At 37.5% G+C, this 15,212-nt stretch overlaps 1 protein-coding gene across 2 annotated transcripts in view; it reads left to right on the top strand.

Moving 5' to 3' along the window:
- The window catches only part of Nlgn1 (neuroligin 1), an 888,460-nt gene that overhangs the window by 159,139 nt on the left and 714,109 nt on the right, over positions 1 to 15,212 (top strand). The window lies entirely within an intron of this gene.

The following is a 15,212-nucleotide window of genomic DNA, read 5'->3' as shown; positions in this document are numbered from 1 at the left end:
TTTTCCTGTTTTTCTTTAAGGACTTCTACCTGTTTGATTGTGTTATCCTATTTTTCTTAAGAGATATTTTTAAGTTAAGTTAAGGTGGGAAATGGGAATGAAAGAAAAAAAGAACATTCCTTGGATATCATAACCATTTCCATACTGGACAAAAAGAGAATATGCTCTTCCTCTGAGATATGAACACTCAGAAGACATAATCTGATTAATTGTCACCTGAGTCAATGAGATAAAAATCTATTTATTTTTCTCTCTGATGGCATGCCCATTTTCAAGAAGCACTTTTACCATCTAACAGAGTTCAAATTACATCTTCCATGATTGTGTTGTTTATTCAGATAATAAAAAATATTCTTATAGATAAGAATTATTTGGGTATCTTTGGAGCATACTGGTAACCTGGTCCTAACTGCAGAAATTCTGATTTTAGTGGGATCACCATTTCCAGAAATAAACAAAAACAAGATTTAACCAGATTTTTATTATTAAAAGTCATTTTGCTATCAGTGAAGGAGCTAGATTGGAATATGTGGAAAGTGGCAAGCCCAGAAAGCAGGCTGGAATGACACATAGACAGGCACCAGCACAAGTCTGTGCTCACAATTCCTAGTCACTGGCAATTCTGTGTACAGAATCATGTTGTCAGAGCTTGTGTGATTGCTTCCCTTACCTTAGTGAGCCTCCTTTGTTGCCTTGTTCTACAAAACACACACCCAGGATGGACCTACCCATCTACCCTCTGTATGTTGGTCCTCTCTATGCTTTCCAGCCTCATTCCCAGGTAATGAGATGAAAACCTCTGCTATTGGAAACTAAGTGTCTTCCCTCAGTAGTCTTGGTGGATTCATTTATAGGCTAATTCATCTCAAGAGAATTTTGCCATTTCTAAGAGACCTGCTCACTATTTGCACTCCTCTTGTGCAGGCAGATTCGTCAATGGACGAAATAGCTGTTTGTCTCTACAAAAGGACCTCCCACTTTCTTCTGTTTGTAGAGAAAATTATACAGGCCCTATGAGATGTGGGATGGTTAGAGCTAACAAATGCCCTGATGTTCTTTATGTTTTTCAAAAAGGCATTGACATTATTTTTGTTTTCATTAGTGTTTGTGTCTTTTCAGGACAGTTGACAGGGCAAATGTATATGTAAATATTTTAGGTTTTTCAGTAGATAATGTGGTCTCAGATCATTAAATTTAGCCTACTTGGTGCATAACATATAGTATAATAATATCAAATATAGATAGAAACAGTGAAGCATAGGAGGACAGAAGGACAAGGATTAAGGACAAAAGCCGGACAGATTATCCTTGAAACTCATTAGTTTCTATGTTGATTTTAGTATCGCTCATGTCCATTTCATTTGCTTCCTGCTTTATTTTTTGATGTATTGGTAAAGAGAAGGGACAGACATATTCTAATGTGCCAGTATTAGGAGTCAAACAAGGCAAAACAATTTCAATATGATAACATAAAACATCATTTGAAATGTATTAGCTGAAATTAAGATTGCGGTTTAATTATTTTAAATTTCGTTAATTTGAAGCTTTTATTAGATGTACTCCATAATGCAAGATTCTTGTAATTTGATTAAAGATTATCATAAGAAATATTTTTATAACAAAATGTGGTTGCTTAATTAAACCAATTTGTATCGCAGATTAAGCTAAGTGTAAGGAGATGCGGATCGTTCGACTGCCATTGAGAACAGGGATAAACTAGCTCTTTAGAGAACTTGAGAGAAGCTGTACTCTGAGTCAAATGAGAAGGGTCACAGAAAATAACATTTTTCTAAAACAGACGGCGGTTCAGACAATCTTGCATGAATTCTGGAATCTAGGACAGTTCTTGCCAGCATCTCTTGTTTATGTTATTAGATGTTTAGCTTAATTGAAGTACTCACTCGTAAACTACATTCCTTCAGAAACTTTAGTCCCTCAAAAATGGAAATAGGAGAGGATGCAAAGGGCATTCACTGGCCCCAACAGGAGACTTGTGTTCACAACACAAGGCCCGGGTCTGCTGTGCAGCCATCTATCCGCATCACCTCTCTCCACAGGAAAAGTGGGAGTGAGCGAGCAAGCGGCTTTTTACAAAGGGTTTGTACAGTGTGGGAAAGATGCAGATGCAGTGTTTCATCTCCCACTCCCAGATTTCGCACAGTGTTTTCCCGGACTTGCTATTTACTCGGAACACCTGTGAGAAGCAGTTCCAGAAGCTCGGTGAATGTCAAGATTAGTAAACTTCAGACTCTAGAATCCTGTGTGAAAGCCAGAGCCAGCATGAATATCCAGGACTTTTTCCCACGGTACCTTACAGATAATTGATATTAGTTCCCAGAACCCATCTCCAAGTCTTTTTAGTGGACTAAATTAGGTTAACAGACTTAGACCTGGAATCTCGAAACTAATTTAAATCCCCCTCCGGCTTTATCATCATTTTCTTGCAGCCCTGTTCATTCCTGGCTCCAACATCACTCTTCTCTTGGAGAAACTGCACGGTAGAGTTTAATAGTTTTCCTTTTCTCTTGGTCATTTGTTCATATTCTCTAGTTGGCCCCAGGCAATGTTATTTTTACTCTATCCTTGGCTACTTGACTATCTCTTTTTGTTCAGAAAATATCAACGAAAATCTTATTTCATCAGCATCTTTTACAAACATCAGCCAATTCAGTGTCTCTAAGTAATGGTTATCTTATGTGCTTTGTATTTATTTTACTTCTCTGGCTATTTCTTTAAGAACATAATTTCAAACACCAAGTTATCAGAGAATTGCCAGTGCAGTTATTCTGATTTCTCTAGATGCCCTTTATTGTTTTTACTCTGTATTCAAATACCTGTGCAATAACGTACAAAATCTTTTAACTTGTTTTTTACCATTCAAGCTACACTATCCAGTACGTCCTTGTTCTATGTAACTATTTGACTTCTTAAAATGGAATTAGTCCCAATTAAGATATCATAGAATTTTAGGTATGATATATTGAAGATATTATGGCAAATATTTCAAAATATTAATATTGTTTGAGTCTGATAACAAGTTAAAAATAGATATATTTGGAAAAATGAAATATAATAACAATTTATTTGACTTTTTGTTTTGTTTTATTATCATACACACACACACACACACACACACACACACACACACACATCTATTGTTCTGGAAAAATTACAGTTAAGCCTGAGGCACAAATGATACTTTTGTGGGAAGTATTGATTATACCAACAACAAAGTATGTTTTTTGTTGCGGGAAATATTAAAAAAGAATCCACGTTATTGCCGGCATGGCAGCAGTGTGTTGGCCCACCAGGCACTGGCAGACAATGGTCAGCATGTTCTCATCTTGTGGAGACTCTCTGACTCAGAGCTCCAAAATTTCTCTACCCAGCTTGCTAAGTTCCCATTGGTGGGTCGCTACCATGCCAGCCTCATGCTTCAAAACTCTCATGGCCTTTTGTGGTGCACTCTGGCAAACTCACACTTGGCCGCCATAACTTTCTCTCTTGAACCCAGTCTAGCTACAGTGTGAAGGAAAACTCCACACAAACTTAGTTCAGAATCAATTGTAATTCAATCGCTGGGGGCAACAACTAGCATCCCAATTTTGTAAACCATATTAATTCTAAATCCTCTGGAGGAAACCAACAGATACTAGCAGCTACAACTTGTCCTCTCCTTCTCCTGGTCCAAAAGCTCCTATCTCTCTCCTGCCTACTACTCTCTTCCATTCTCCAACCTGGAAGTCCTGCCTACTCGCCCAGTAATTGGTTCCTTTATTCTTTAGGGGATGGTTCACAAGAAGGCACCTGAGTAAGTTATTCATTCCTTCTGCAGACAACCCATCCTAGGAAAGCAGAATTAACATCAAAATTCAAGCAGCACCAGGGCCATCTACATCATGTTTGTTTATGGGTATTTTGACTGAATGTATGTCCTTGTAGTACTAGTGTGGCTGGTGCCAATGGAAGGTATCAGATCTCTTGAAACTGGAGTTACAGACAGATGATTGTGTGTCTCCAAGAAGTTTCTGAGGATGGTACCCAGGTCCTCTCAAAAAACAATCAGTACTTTTAAGCACCTTGCAATTTTCAAGCCCTGTATTTCCCCAATAATTTAAATATTTCAATTAAGTGCATTAGTTTCCTGTTCCTGGTGGAAAACAAAATGGCTACAAGTGTAATGACTTAAACAAGGCAGATCTATTCTCTTACAGTTTGGGAAACAGAAGCTTGTAACAGGCTTTTCAAGGAATGCTCCTTTCAAAGAATCTTCAGATTGTCAGAAAGTGCCTCTCTGCATTGACTATGTCCTCTTTGTGGATCACCTCAAGGAACAGGAGGCATATGGAAGTTTCTCTCTTTCTGTTGATTCTATTATTCATCCTAGCTCTGATCTGTCTATGTTCCTCTAATACACATCTGTGATTACACTGGACTCAGTCAGAAAACTGAGTTGCTTCTTCTAGTCTTAAGACCCCTCATTAAGTCATATCCACAAAGTTCTTTGCTGTGCAGAGTGACGTTCACCAAGAGGTTCAAATCTAGACACTCCCTGTGGTGCATGGGTGGTTACATGTTTCATGTTACTCGAATTTATATGTTTGTTGTTTATGATTTAAAGTTTAGTTATGTCAAATATGTTAATTAAACTAGCTCATTACTAGCAAGAGACAGGAAAAAGACAAAAGTCTCAAGCAGTGTGGCACAAAAACTCATTTATTGATGCCACCGACCTTATGCTGGCCTTAGTTCGGCCATTTCTGTTTTTACCTTTCCCTGTGTGGTAAATGGAATTCTGTGGAGTATACAGAAGCACCCCAGAGCTCCTCGTCATTGAGCTGCCATTGAAACATACTGTGAGTGTTTAATGACTTGTGTGGGCTTTGGAGGGATGATTTACTACTCTGAGCTGTCTTCTTGTGGTCTCAAGATGTAGGAGTGATGAAGAAGTTGAGTGTGAAAGAGCAGTAAGCCAGGAGTGGTTCTTTCACACCATCACATAGCAAAGAGACTTCTTAGCAACAAGTAATTATCTATTTTAGTATTCTGTCAACATTGCTAATTTATTAGAAATCCTCAAACTCTGTTGATATGACTTTTTTGCATAATGCACATAAGCAAATACTTTGAAAATGCACTGTTTTCTTCTTTCCTTTGTCCATTCCTTTAAGCACAATTCAGAAATATGGAGCTCAGATGACAGCTTCAATATAAAAACACAGTTTCTTAGCTTGAGGGGCCCTATAGGAAGCTTTGGAAATGTTTGCGGAAAAAAAGATCAACAACACTCAGACTATTTCGTCTAAAGAGCAAAAACTTTAGCGTGGACAGTTCAGAGGCTGAGCTTTGTCTGCATTGAATGTCATATGGCTTTGCAATTCTATTTCATGACATTATTTTATTTGTTTGTTTCCCCATTGTTAGATACCATTTTATTCATATATAGGCAAAAGGCTGACATTAAGCTCAAATTGAAAAGGTCTTTAAAAATCTATTTCTTGGAAACATGTCTGATATTCTGTAATCTGTTGCAAATAATTAAATAATTATTACTTAACTAGTAATTGTATATTCGAAGAGAGGCAGAGATTCAAAGATTACAGAATTCAGAAGTGGAAATCTGCTCATTAGCTGCCCTTTATAGACTTCTGTTACATATATTTGGAAATTGCAGAACTAAATATTTCAAGACAGGTAGATGATGCTTATTAAATCGCACATCGAATAAGAATGAGGATCTAGAGTAGTGTTGTTTTTAATTCGCATAGAATTCTATGCAGAAGAGGGATACTACACATTCCTTGTCTGTGAGAGAAAGTATTCACCTGAGATGGTCCTTGATGTTTATTACCAGCTTAATACAGATATTAATTCTCACAGGACTTGCTTATAGGTCAAAATTCAAAGATTTTTTGCTAACATTGTAAACATAAATTTATTAATATTTTATGAACACCCTAATGGGTGATATTTGGTGGGATGTTATTAAAAGATTATACTTAAGATGGTTTTCTATAATTTAACTTATTCTAGATTTTGAAACAATGATTTAGGTCTTTCATGGTATGAAGAAGTATATCAAGATTAGGCGGAAGAGATGGCTCAGTGGGTAAGGTATTTTTATTTACTAGAATGTAGAGAGAGAGGGGTGGGGGAGAGGGGGGAAGGGGGAAAAGGGGAGAGGGGAAGAGAGGAAGAGGGTAAGAGGGAGAGAGAGAGTGGGAGAGGGGGGAGAGTGGGAGAGGGGAAAAGGGGAGAGGGGGAAAGAGGAAGAGAGGAAGAGGGAGAGAGAGTGGGAGAGAGGGGGAAGAGGAGGAGAGAGAGGGGGGGGAGAGGGAGAGAGGGAGAGACAGAGAGAGGGAGAGAAGGAGAGAGAGGGAGAGAGCATGCTTGTAACCTGGGGGTCATTATCTAGCAAACCCTACTTGGGGAATTCAAGGTCTGTGATAGACCCTGTCTCAAAATAAGGTAGATAGAATTACTGAAGATTGAGTCCTGGGACTGTACTCTTAGATCCTCATGCATTTTTTTCCACATGTGAACAGACACACACTTGTATGCACATATAATTACAGGTCATGATCTAAGATTCAATGTAAATATTCTATTTCATGAATAGTATATAAAAACAAACATTAAAAACAATGAATTTCCCCACAAAGATATAACATTAAATTTAGTTATTATCAGCTAAAATCTTTAGAGATGAATATCTCTATATGTCTAAAGGTAAGGTTTATCACATACTAGTATAAATTATAAATATTTAAATTATAAATCTTTCAAAGATCAACATAATAGAGCTGTAATTAGTATCACAATGGCACCAATATTTGTAGCATTTTCAAATTAGTCAAAAAGATTATTAAACTTGTTTAGAAAGATCCAGATAGATTTCCAGCTTTTCCCAACTTCAGAGTACTTTAAAAATATGTTTCATCCAGGACAGGAAAGTTCATACTGGATCACTTCTCTGGATTTGCTTCAAGCACCCGGGCTACAGGATGAGACACTGCCTCAGAAAACAGCAGTAACAACAACAATAACAATAACACCACACACACACACACACACACACACACACCCACACACACACACACCTTGCCCTCTTTAACATCTTTGATATAGTGATCTTATCCTAAAATATCTGGGTTTCGTCATTATGCCTTGGTTTGCATTAGCTGTCTTCAATGGTGAAACTTAAAGATGCATCTGGTATATTTAGCATCTAAGCAGGTGTGTTCTCTTAGAGCTTACCTTAAATATTCCACATCAGTCAAGTGTTTAAAGTAGTCTTTTCTAATTAAGCAGGATCATGTGCTGAGCACAGCTACCAGTAGAAGGAGCTGGGTTGTAAGCAACCATGTCTGCTGCAGTTGCAATGTTGCACTGATTTTTATTTTATACCTTTTATAATTCGAGAACACCACGCCTTTAGATTCAAGTCTCAAATACATAGTAGTAGTAGTAGACAATAGAGGAATTTTAAAGGCAGTGGAATGTTTCTCCTCTAGGCGACTTCAGAAACTGGTTTTTCCATGTAGATGCTATTTTCCTTTCTTACAGTGAGAACATTATCCTAAAACTTTTGGTAGTGGTTTGAACTTAAGCCAGATGACCTGATCATAAATTATTAAGGATCTTTCAGGATTTGGAGTCGGGGGGGGGAGGGGGGAGAAGAGTAGGTTCAAATTATATTGTATGGAAATTTTCAAAAATAAATGGCATTTATACTAATTTGCAAAAACACCCATTCTTTTCAGCATAGCCCCTTCATATTAAAAACAACAGTAGAATGATGTCATCTCTTTTTCAGTAACACCTTGCTATTCATTTCCTCACATGAACCATTTGGCACTAATCAATTGACAGTGACTTTTTTGTTAGGTGCAGAAATGAAAGCTGAATGGGTCATCTTATCCCAGGTTTTCCCATGGCTGACATTATAGTGGTATAGTCCAGTCTGGGTTGCCACAGCACTCAGGTTGGCTCATCTTGGCTTGTCTTCCCCACTGGAAACCATCCTCATTCTTTGCTTTTCTCCTCTATTACTTTCCCTTTCTGAAAAGATTAGCAATCCATCTAATGCAGATATTAATTATTTTTATATAGCAATTGGCATCCTTGTTTGATCTATGAACTCACTCATTCACTAAACATTTGTTTCATAATGGATACTAAATCACGTGCAATTCTGTCTGCTTCTTAGAGACCTGCAGTTATGTGCACTTTCCTTTGTTGGCCTTCTTTTCTGTGCTCTGCAACCTCCTCTCACTTTCTCTCATGTTCTGTCACAGACTAAGCCTTCAGTTCAGTACCAATATCTAACACTTGTTTGGCATGGATAACATAATGTTGCTAAAAATAGTTCAACTATCTATTGACATCCAAGAATTCAATGGTCAAGTCCTACTTAGGATTTGTGGTGTCAGCCTTTTCAAAGTGACTGCTCTTGGGATGTTATTAGGGTTACTTCCAGAATGCAAGAAGGTTTTGATAAGCTGTTGCTCAAATAATATGTCAACCTCTTCAGATTTTATAAACATTGCATGTCCTTCCTCTTCCCTGCCTGTTCTGTTGCTATTAAATTGTCACCTCATTCACTGTTTAATCATCCCAAAAATGCTTTAGTTATTTCCAAGAAAGTCTGAATGGTGGAAGTTGATTGCTTCCCAATTAACTAAAACATCTTTCTCCAGCCCAGCCCAAGTAGAGGGTATGCATCACACACTGCTTGTCATACCTGAAAAACTAGCTTTATTAATGCTGCCTAATATTTAATGTCTGCTCTTTGGGTGGGCGCACATAATGCCAAGTGACTTTGAAATGAAATTTTCATTTCTTTTTTGTCATATGGACAAATATTCTGTTTGAATTTACATATAGATTTGAAATTTTCTGGTAGCAAGTTTTGAGTTGTAGCTTTGCTTGTGGTTTCTCTGGCTTTTGTAGTTTTGTTTGTGACTTCTCTGGCCTTGGTAGTTTCTCTTTAAGTGGTGAGATACAGCATGACTCATTGGTCATCCCTCCCACCATTCCAGAGGCCTTAATAGTGTTTATGTGATCAAAGGAAAATGAAAGAATGTTCTCATTATGTGTTAATCTGCTTCTCCATGTTAACCACATTTTCACCTGATTTTGATGGTGAATTTTGCTTGATTTCTAAAAATTCTATTATTCACTGTAGAAACAAATCACTCGGAATCCATTTCTACTTCCTAGAAATGTAAAACTCTGTGACTGGAAAAATTTCTCCATAGAGAGCATTTATAAAATTCTGAGTTCTCTGTTGGAATTATCACCATCCCTGATTTCCAGCTATACTCTAGAGCCACAGCAACAAAAACTGTATGGTAGTAGCAGAAAAACAGACAGCTTGGACAGTGGAGTTGACCTGGAGACCCAGGCATAGATTCACACTCCTATGAATGCCAGAGTTTTGATTTAAAAAGGCAGAAATATGCACTGGCAGAAAGAAAGCATTTTAAACAAATGGTGCATCAAACTGCATCCCTCAGAGAAGAACAAAATAAATCCATATTTATACCCTGTACAACACTCAAGTACTTTGAAGCAAAGACCTGTACATAAAATCAGATACACGGAACCTGATAGAAGTGAAAGTGAGGAACTTCCTTGAACACAGTGGCACAAAAGACAAGTTTCTGAACAGAACAACTATGGTACAGACACTAAGATCAACGATCAATAAATGGGACATCATGAAACTGAAAATCTTCTGTAAGGCAAGAACACTGTCAATAGGACAAAGAGGCAGCCTACAGAATGGGAAACGATTTTCATCAATCCACATCTGATAGACATCTAACATAAATATCTCAAGAAATGCAATAATAATAAAAAGAAATAATCCAAAATTTAAAATTGGGTACAGATCTAAACAGAATTCTTATCAGAGAAATATCAAATGGCCAAAAACACTTAAAGAAATGTTCAACATCCCTAGCCATGAGGAAAATGCAAATGAAAACTACTTCGAGATTTGATCTTACACCTGTCAGAATGGCTAAGGTCAATAATATAAATGACAGCTCATGCTGGTGAGGAAGTGGAGCAAGGGAAATCCTTCATTGCTGGTGTGAGTGCAAACTTGTACATCCACTATAAAAATCAATATTGGGGTCCATCAGAAAACTTGGAATCAGTCTATGTCAAGACCCTGTTATACTGATCTTGGGCATGTAACCATAGGATGCTCCAAATTACTGCAAGGACATTTACTCAACAGTATTCATTATGGCTTTACTCATAATAGCTAGAAACTGATCAATGGATTCAGAAAATGTAGCACATTCTCACAGTGAAGTATTACTTTGTTGTAAAAAAAAAATATGACATCATGAAGCTAGCAGGTAAATGGATACAACTAGAAAGTCATCTGGAGTGAGGTAGCCCAGACCCAGAAATACAAATACGGTGTATATTCGTTTATAAGTGGATATTTTAATAAGTTTAAGTAAATGATAATCAAGCTACAATCCATAGACTCAGAGAGGTTAGGAGAAAATGAGGGCTCAGAGGGTGTATGGATCTCCCTAGGAAGGGGAAATAGAATAGATTCGTCAGGTGGACTAGGAGTTGGTAGGGGTGGGAGGAGAAGGGATCAGTGTGCAGAGGCTGGGGAGAGAGAGTCCAGGAAGAGACAGCTGGGATTCAGGGCCATTGGGGTGGGGGGTGGGGGCACAATGTGGAAACAGTGCAGTGGAACTTTTGTTTTGGAATCTATAAGGTGATTCTTTTCAGTACTCCTAGTAACAAAAGATAGGGAGTCTTAACTGGACTTTTTTTTTTTTTTTTTTTTTTTTTTTTTTTTTTTTTTTGTAGCCAGAAAGGCTTCCAGTGGTGGGACTGGGTTGCATTCTGTTGAGTTGTTCCTTGAGGAGGTTCTATGGCGACATCTAAACAACCCAGGCTGATGCTAGGACAGAAGGTCGTTCTCTGAAAACTGAGGGCAGGGCCCCATTGTCAATAACGGCACCAATACATCTCATTGAACACAGAGAGGTTGAGCTGGTGCCTTCATCGGACTTTTATTCATGCATTCTAATCTCTGGCACAAGGAACTCTTCGAGCTACAGAAAGAGAAACCTGAACACCAACCCAGCCACCACCCTACAATCTGTCCTGCCTGCAAGATGTGCTGGGACAATGGTGGCACAGAACTTGTGGGAACAGTCAACCAATGTTTTAACTTGAGGCTCACACCAGCAGAAAGAACCCATGCTCAGTACTGCCTGGGGATGGTCAGAAACTAGAGATTGGATAGTCCAGAGACCTAGGATAGAACCAAACAGAACTGACCAAATAAAATAAATTAATTAAAATAAATAAATACAATGATTCCTAGTGACACTCTTCTATATTCACAGATCAGTATCTTGTCTAGTCATTATCAGATAGACTTCCTCTGGTTCCTCTGTCAGTAGATTAGAGCCGACGAGAAAGAATCACAACCAGACATTTTTTCGGGGGTGGGGTGGGGAGGAGGTAGATAGGTCTAAATTGGAGGTATCTATCATATTCCTCCCCTTGGAGATCAGGGAGCCCTGGAAGTGAGAGAGGAGAGGTTATAGGAATCAGAGGGATGGAAGACCTAAGGAGAACACGACCCACTGAAACAGCTAAGCAGTTCTCATAGGGGCTCACAGAGTCTCAAGTAGTAAGCATGGACCTGCTGGGTCTTTGTAAGTATTAAAGCTGTTAGCATGGTGGCTTTGTGGGAGTTTGAACAACGGGAGTGGGCGTATCTCTGATTCTTTTGCCCCATATTTGGATGCCTTCTGGAGCCTGTATATGAGGACTTTCATCTTGTCTTACTATATCCTACGCTTGTTGTTTCTTCTCTTTTCTGAAGAGGAAGCAGTGTAGCGGGAGTGGACCTGGGGTAGAGGACAGGTCGGGGATAACTCAGAGGAGTGGAGGGAGGGAAAAATGTGGTTAGGATGTATTTAAAAGAATTGTATGAAAGAATTTATTTTTCAGTAAAAAAAAAAAATCTGAGTTTTTACATTTTTAAAATATCTGCATTGACTTATGTTTTATGCCCGTATTTTTTTTTCACTAAATGAAAATGTTTCTCTTAACTTGAACTCAAAAGTCATTAAGCTATTTCCCTCTGAAAGCTTTAACTTATAATTAAAAAATATATAATTCTATAAGGGTTCACAGAAAGCATCTAGTCAAAGTATTTTATATTAATGAAATATTTCAGGTATAGAATTAGTTTATATGAAAGAGTCGTTCAAGGTACAGCATGGGAAATAAAGTACTATGGATTCAGGTGATGATATTCAGGATGCTGGTGAAAATTCATTAACTCAATCCTTCCCAGAGGAAATCTTGGCACTGAATTTTGCTTATTCTATTACTCAAGTAATAAACTGGGCTACATACTTACGTTCCCCAAATTAATAGACCCACCATTTTCATATACTTTTAAGATTCACTTATATTTATTTCTTATGTGTATGAGTTTGAGTGTTTATCTGCATGTATGCATCTACCCTATATGTGTGACTATTGCCAATGGAGTCCCAAAAAAGGCACCAGATCTCTGAAATGACTGATATGTGTGAGCTGTCATGTGAGTTTTGAGAATCGAACCCAATCTCACTGAAGGAGCAGCAAATGATGCTAACCAATAAGTCATCACTCTAGTATCATTATATTTAATATATAGATTTAGTAATTAATATCCATCAGACATCTTAGGCAATAGCCGATATTGTTGTCTATGTAATATTTTTGAGATTTATCCATGGCATCTCAAGTATCTAAGAGACTTTCATTTATCTCTGTTATATTTCTATTATAGGATGTTAATATTCTATTGCCTCAGAAGCAGTTAGACTTCAGTTTTTTAAAGCCATCCTGCAATGACTATGTCTAAGAATGGGAAGATAATTTTGTAGGCTGTGAGTTCATCCAGCGAATTTTTTAGGTACATTCTGAACCCTCTGAACCTTCACCCATTCTATTTCCCACATCTTCTTCACATCTTCATCATTATTCAGGAATCACTAGATTTGTGATTTTAGCAATTTCATGACTATGAAGTGTGATCTTAGCATTGTGCTATGAATTTCTCTGAAGACCAGAGGTCTTCTCAGACACTTATTGGACCATGTGACGTCTCCGTCAAGAGAATTTTTGTCTACCTGGTGTGTTTTTACTTTATTGTTTAAAATACGCTGATGAGAAATATATAACTACCTTCTGGTTCATTTTTTTTGTCCTTTATGCTATCTTAAACAGAAATTCAGGTATGATAAGAAGTTAGAAATCTATTTTTTCATATGTATGAGGCTATGTCTGAATAATTCATATGATTTTATTATTTTCTAATAGCACCTGGCATTTATCCAGTTTTCATAAATGTATGCAAAGATTTCTGGGATTTCTTATCTATTCCTTTGAACTAGTTTCTATGACTAAACTTTAACTGCAGCCATTCTGGATTAAAACTTACTTAATAGTTCAAATAGAAACTCCATGAATTTTGCTCCTTTGGCTTTAATTTTTACTATTTTAAGCAGTTTTTTTTTATCATTTGCTTTTGCATACATATTTCAAAACTAACTTTTCAAGTTCTGTGAATAAAGTATAATGATATTTAATAATAATTTTATTTGTATTATAGATTAATTTATGATATTGAATCTTCCATCTAGGAACATATGCATTTGTTGATTTATTTTGAATTTTAATAGATAAATTAACCATAGGCAAAGTTACTGCTCAAAGTCACATAGCCAATTAACAGCAAAGCTAGTGGTAGAAGAAATGTCTCCTGACTCTTTAACAGTTCACACACTTAAAGGCTTAATTATTTAGTCAGTTAAGAAAAATTTTCCAGTTTTTTGCAGCTACAGAACCCATCAGCATGAAAGAGAATCCAACTTCTGTATTTTACCAGGCCCTTGATAATCAAAGTGTTCTCAGAGGGCTTGTTAAAATTGGAGAATCTCAGTCCTAAAGACCTAGAATCTTCATTTTAAAAAGATTGCTGGCTTATTGATAGACACTGTTTGTGAGACGATGCGGAATACTGCTTTGCCAAAGAGGCCTGATATTCACAGTATTGATTCCTTTCTTTGGAATCTCTCAGAACTCCTGGTGCTGATGCAGAGGCCGGTGAACTCTAAAGGTTTCAAGAAAGCATCCTGGAGACCTGGGTCATGATGGTTAGGTGTTACCCTTTCTCTGCACTTAGACATTGTGCCTGCTTTTCTGAACAGACATTAAAAAAATCCAAAATAATGGGTTGGAGAAATGGCTTCACAATGAGGATGCTTACTGCTTTTATAGATAACCCAAATTTTAGTATGCTTGCTGGATGGCTCTCAAAGGCCTATCTCTCCTGCTCTAGGGCATGACTTCTCCTGCCCTCCTTAGGCATCTGCACACACAGGGAGCATGCACATAAGTGCATGCACATATATGAGTAAAATGATAAACATACACACATATTCCAAATAAATCTCATTCCAAAATGAGAGCTGGCAGGATAGCTCAGTGGGTAAAAATGCTTGACATCAAACTGAAGGTGTAATTTAGGTTCCCAGGGTCCATGAAATAGAGGGAGCTAAACAGACTCCTGAAAGTTATACTCTGACTTCCATACATAAGGTTCTGGCATATGTGCTTGCACATGCAACTTTCTGCATGCATATACACACAGATAAAAATTGATTTAATTGAAGATATTTTAAAATCCCAAATGATAAAATATTATCTAGATAATCCTTTATTATATTTATTCAAAGGAAACACAAGGTTAAATAAATGGTTTTCTGAAACAATACATTTCAGAAGAGCAGGACTTTGGGGGTGAGTTTGTGTGTGTGTGTGTGTGTGTGTGTGTGTGTGTGTGTGTGTGAGCGCTTGTGCGTGCTAGCTGCTAACTACGGGTGTTTAGAAAACAAACATATTTCCTTGAAATCACAGTGCTTCCCTAAGTTGAGATATTAGCTACTAAATGTTATTGGGGAAAAACTTTAAATGTTGAAAAGTCAGAAACACAGATCTTCAGTTTTCCAGTAAAAGGCAAAACCCATCCTACCTGTTTAGTAGACAGCTTCATTTTACTAGTAGTGATTGGAGTTCAGCACCCTGGTTACTATAACAGCAAGTTATTCCTAGATGCCAGGGGACCAAGAAGGGGGTGGGAAAAAAAGGTGAAGAGGGGATGG

Source organism: Mus caroli, chromosome 3 (genome assembly GCF_900094665.2).
Source record: "Mus caroli chromosome 3, CAROLI_EIJ_v1.1, whole genome shotgun sequence".
NCBI classification, from domain to species: domain Eukaryota; kingdom Metazoa; phylum Chordata; class Mammalia; order Rodentia; family Muridae; genus Mus; species Mus caroli.
The sequence above is the reverse complement of the archived record's forward strand: the minus strand, read 5'-3'. Positions and strand labels throughout refer to the sequence as shown.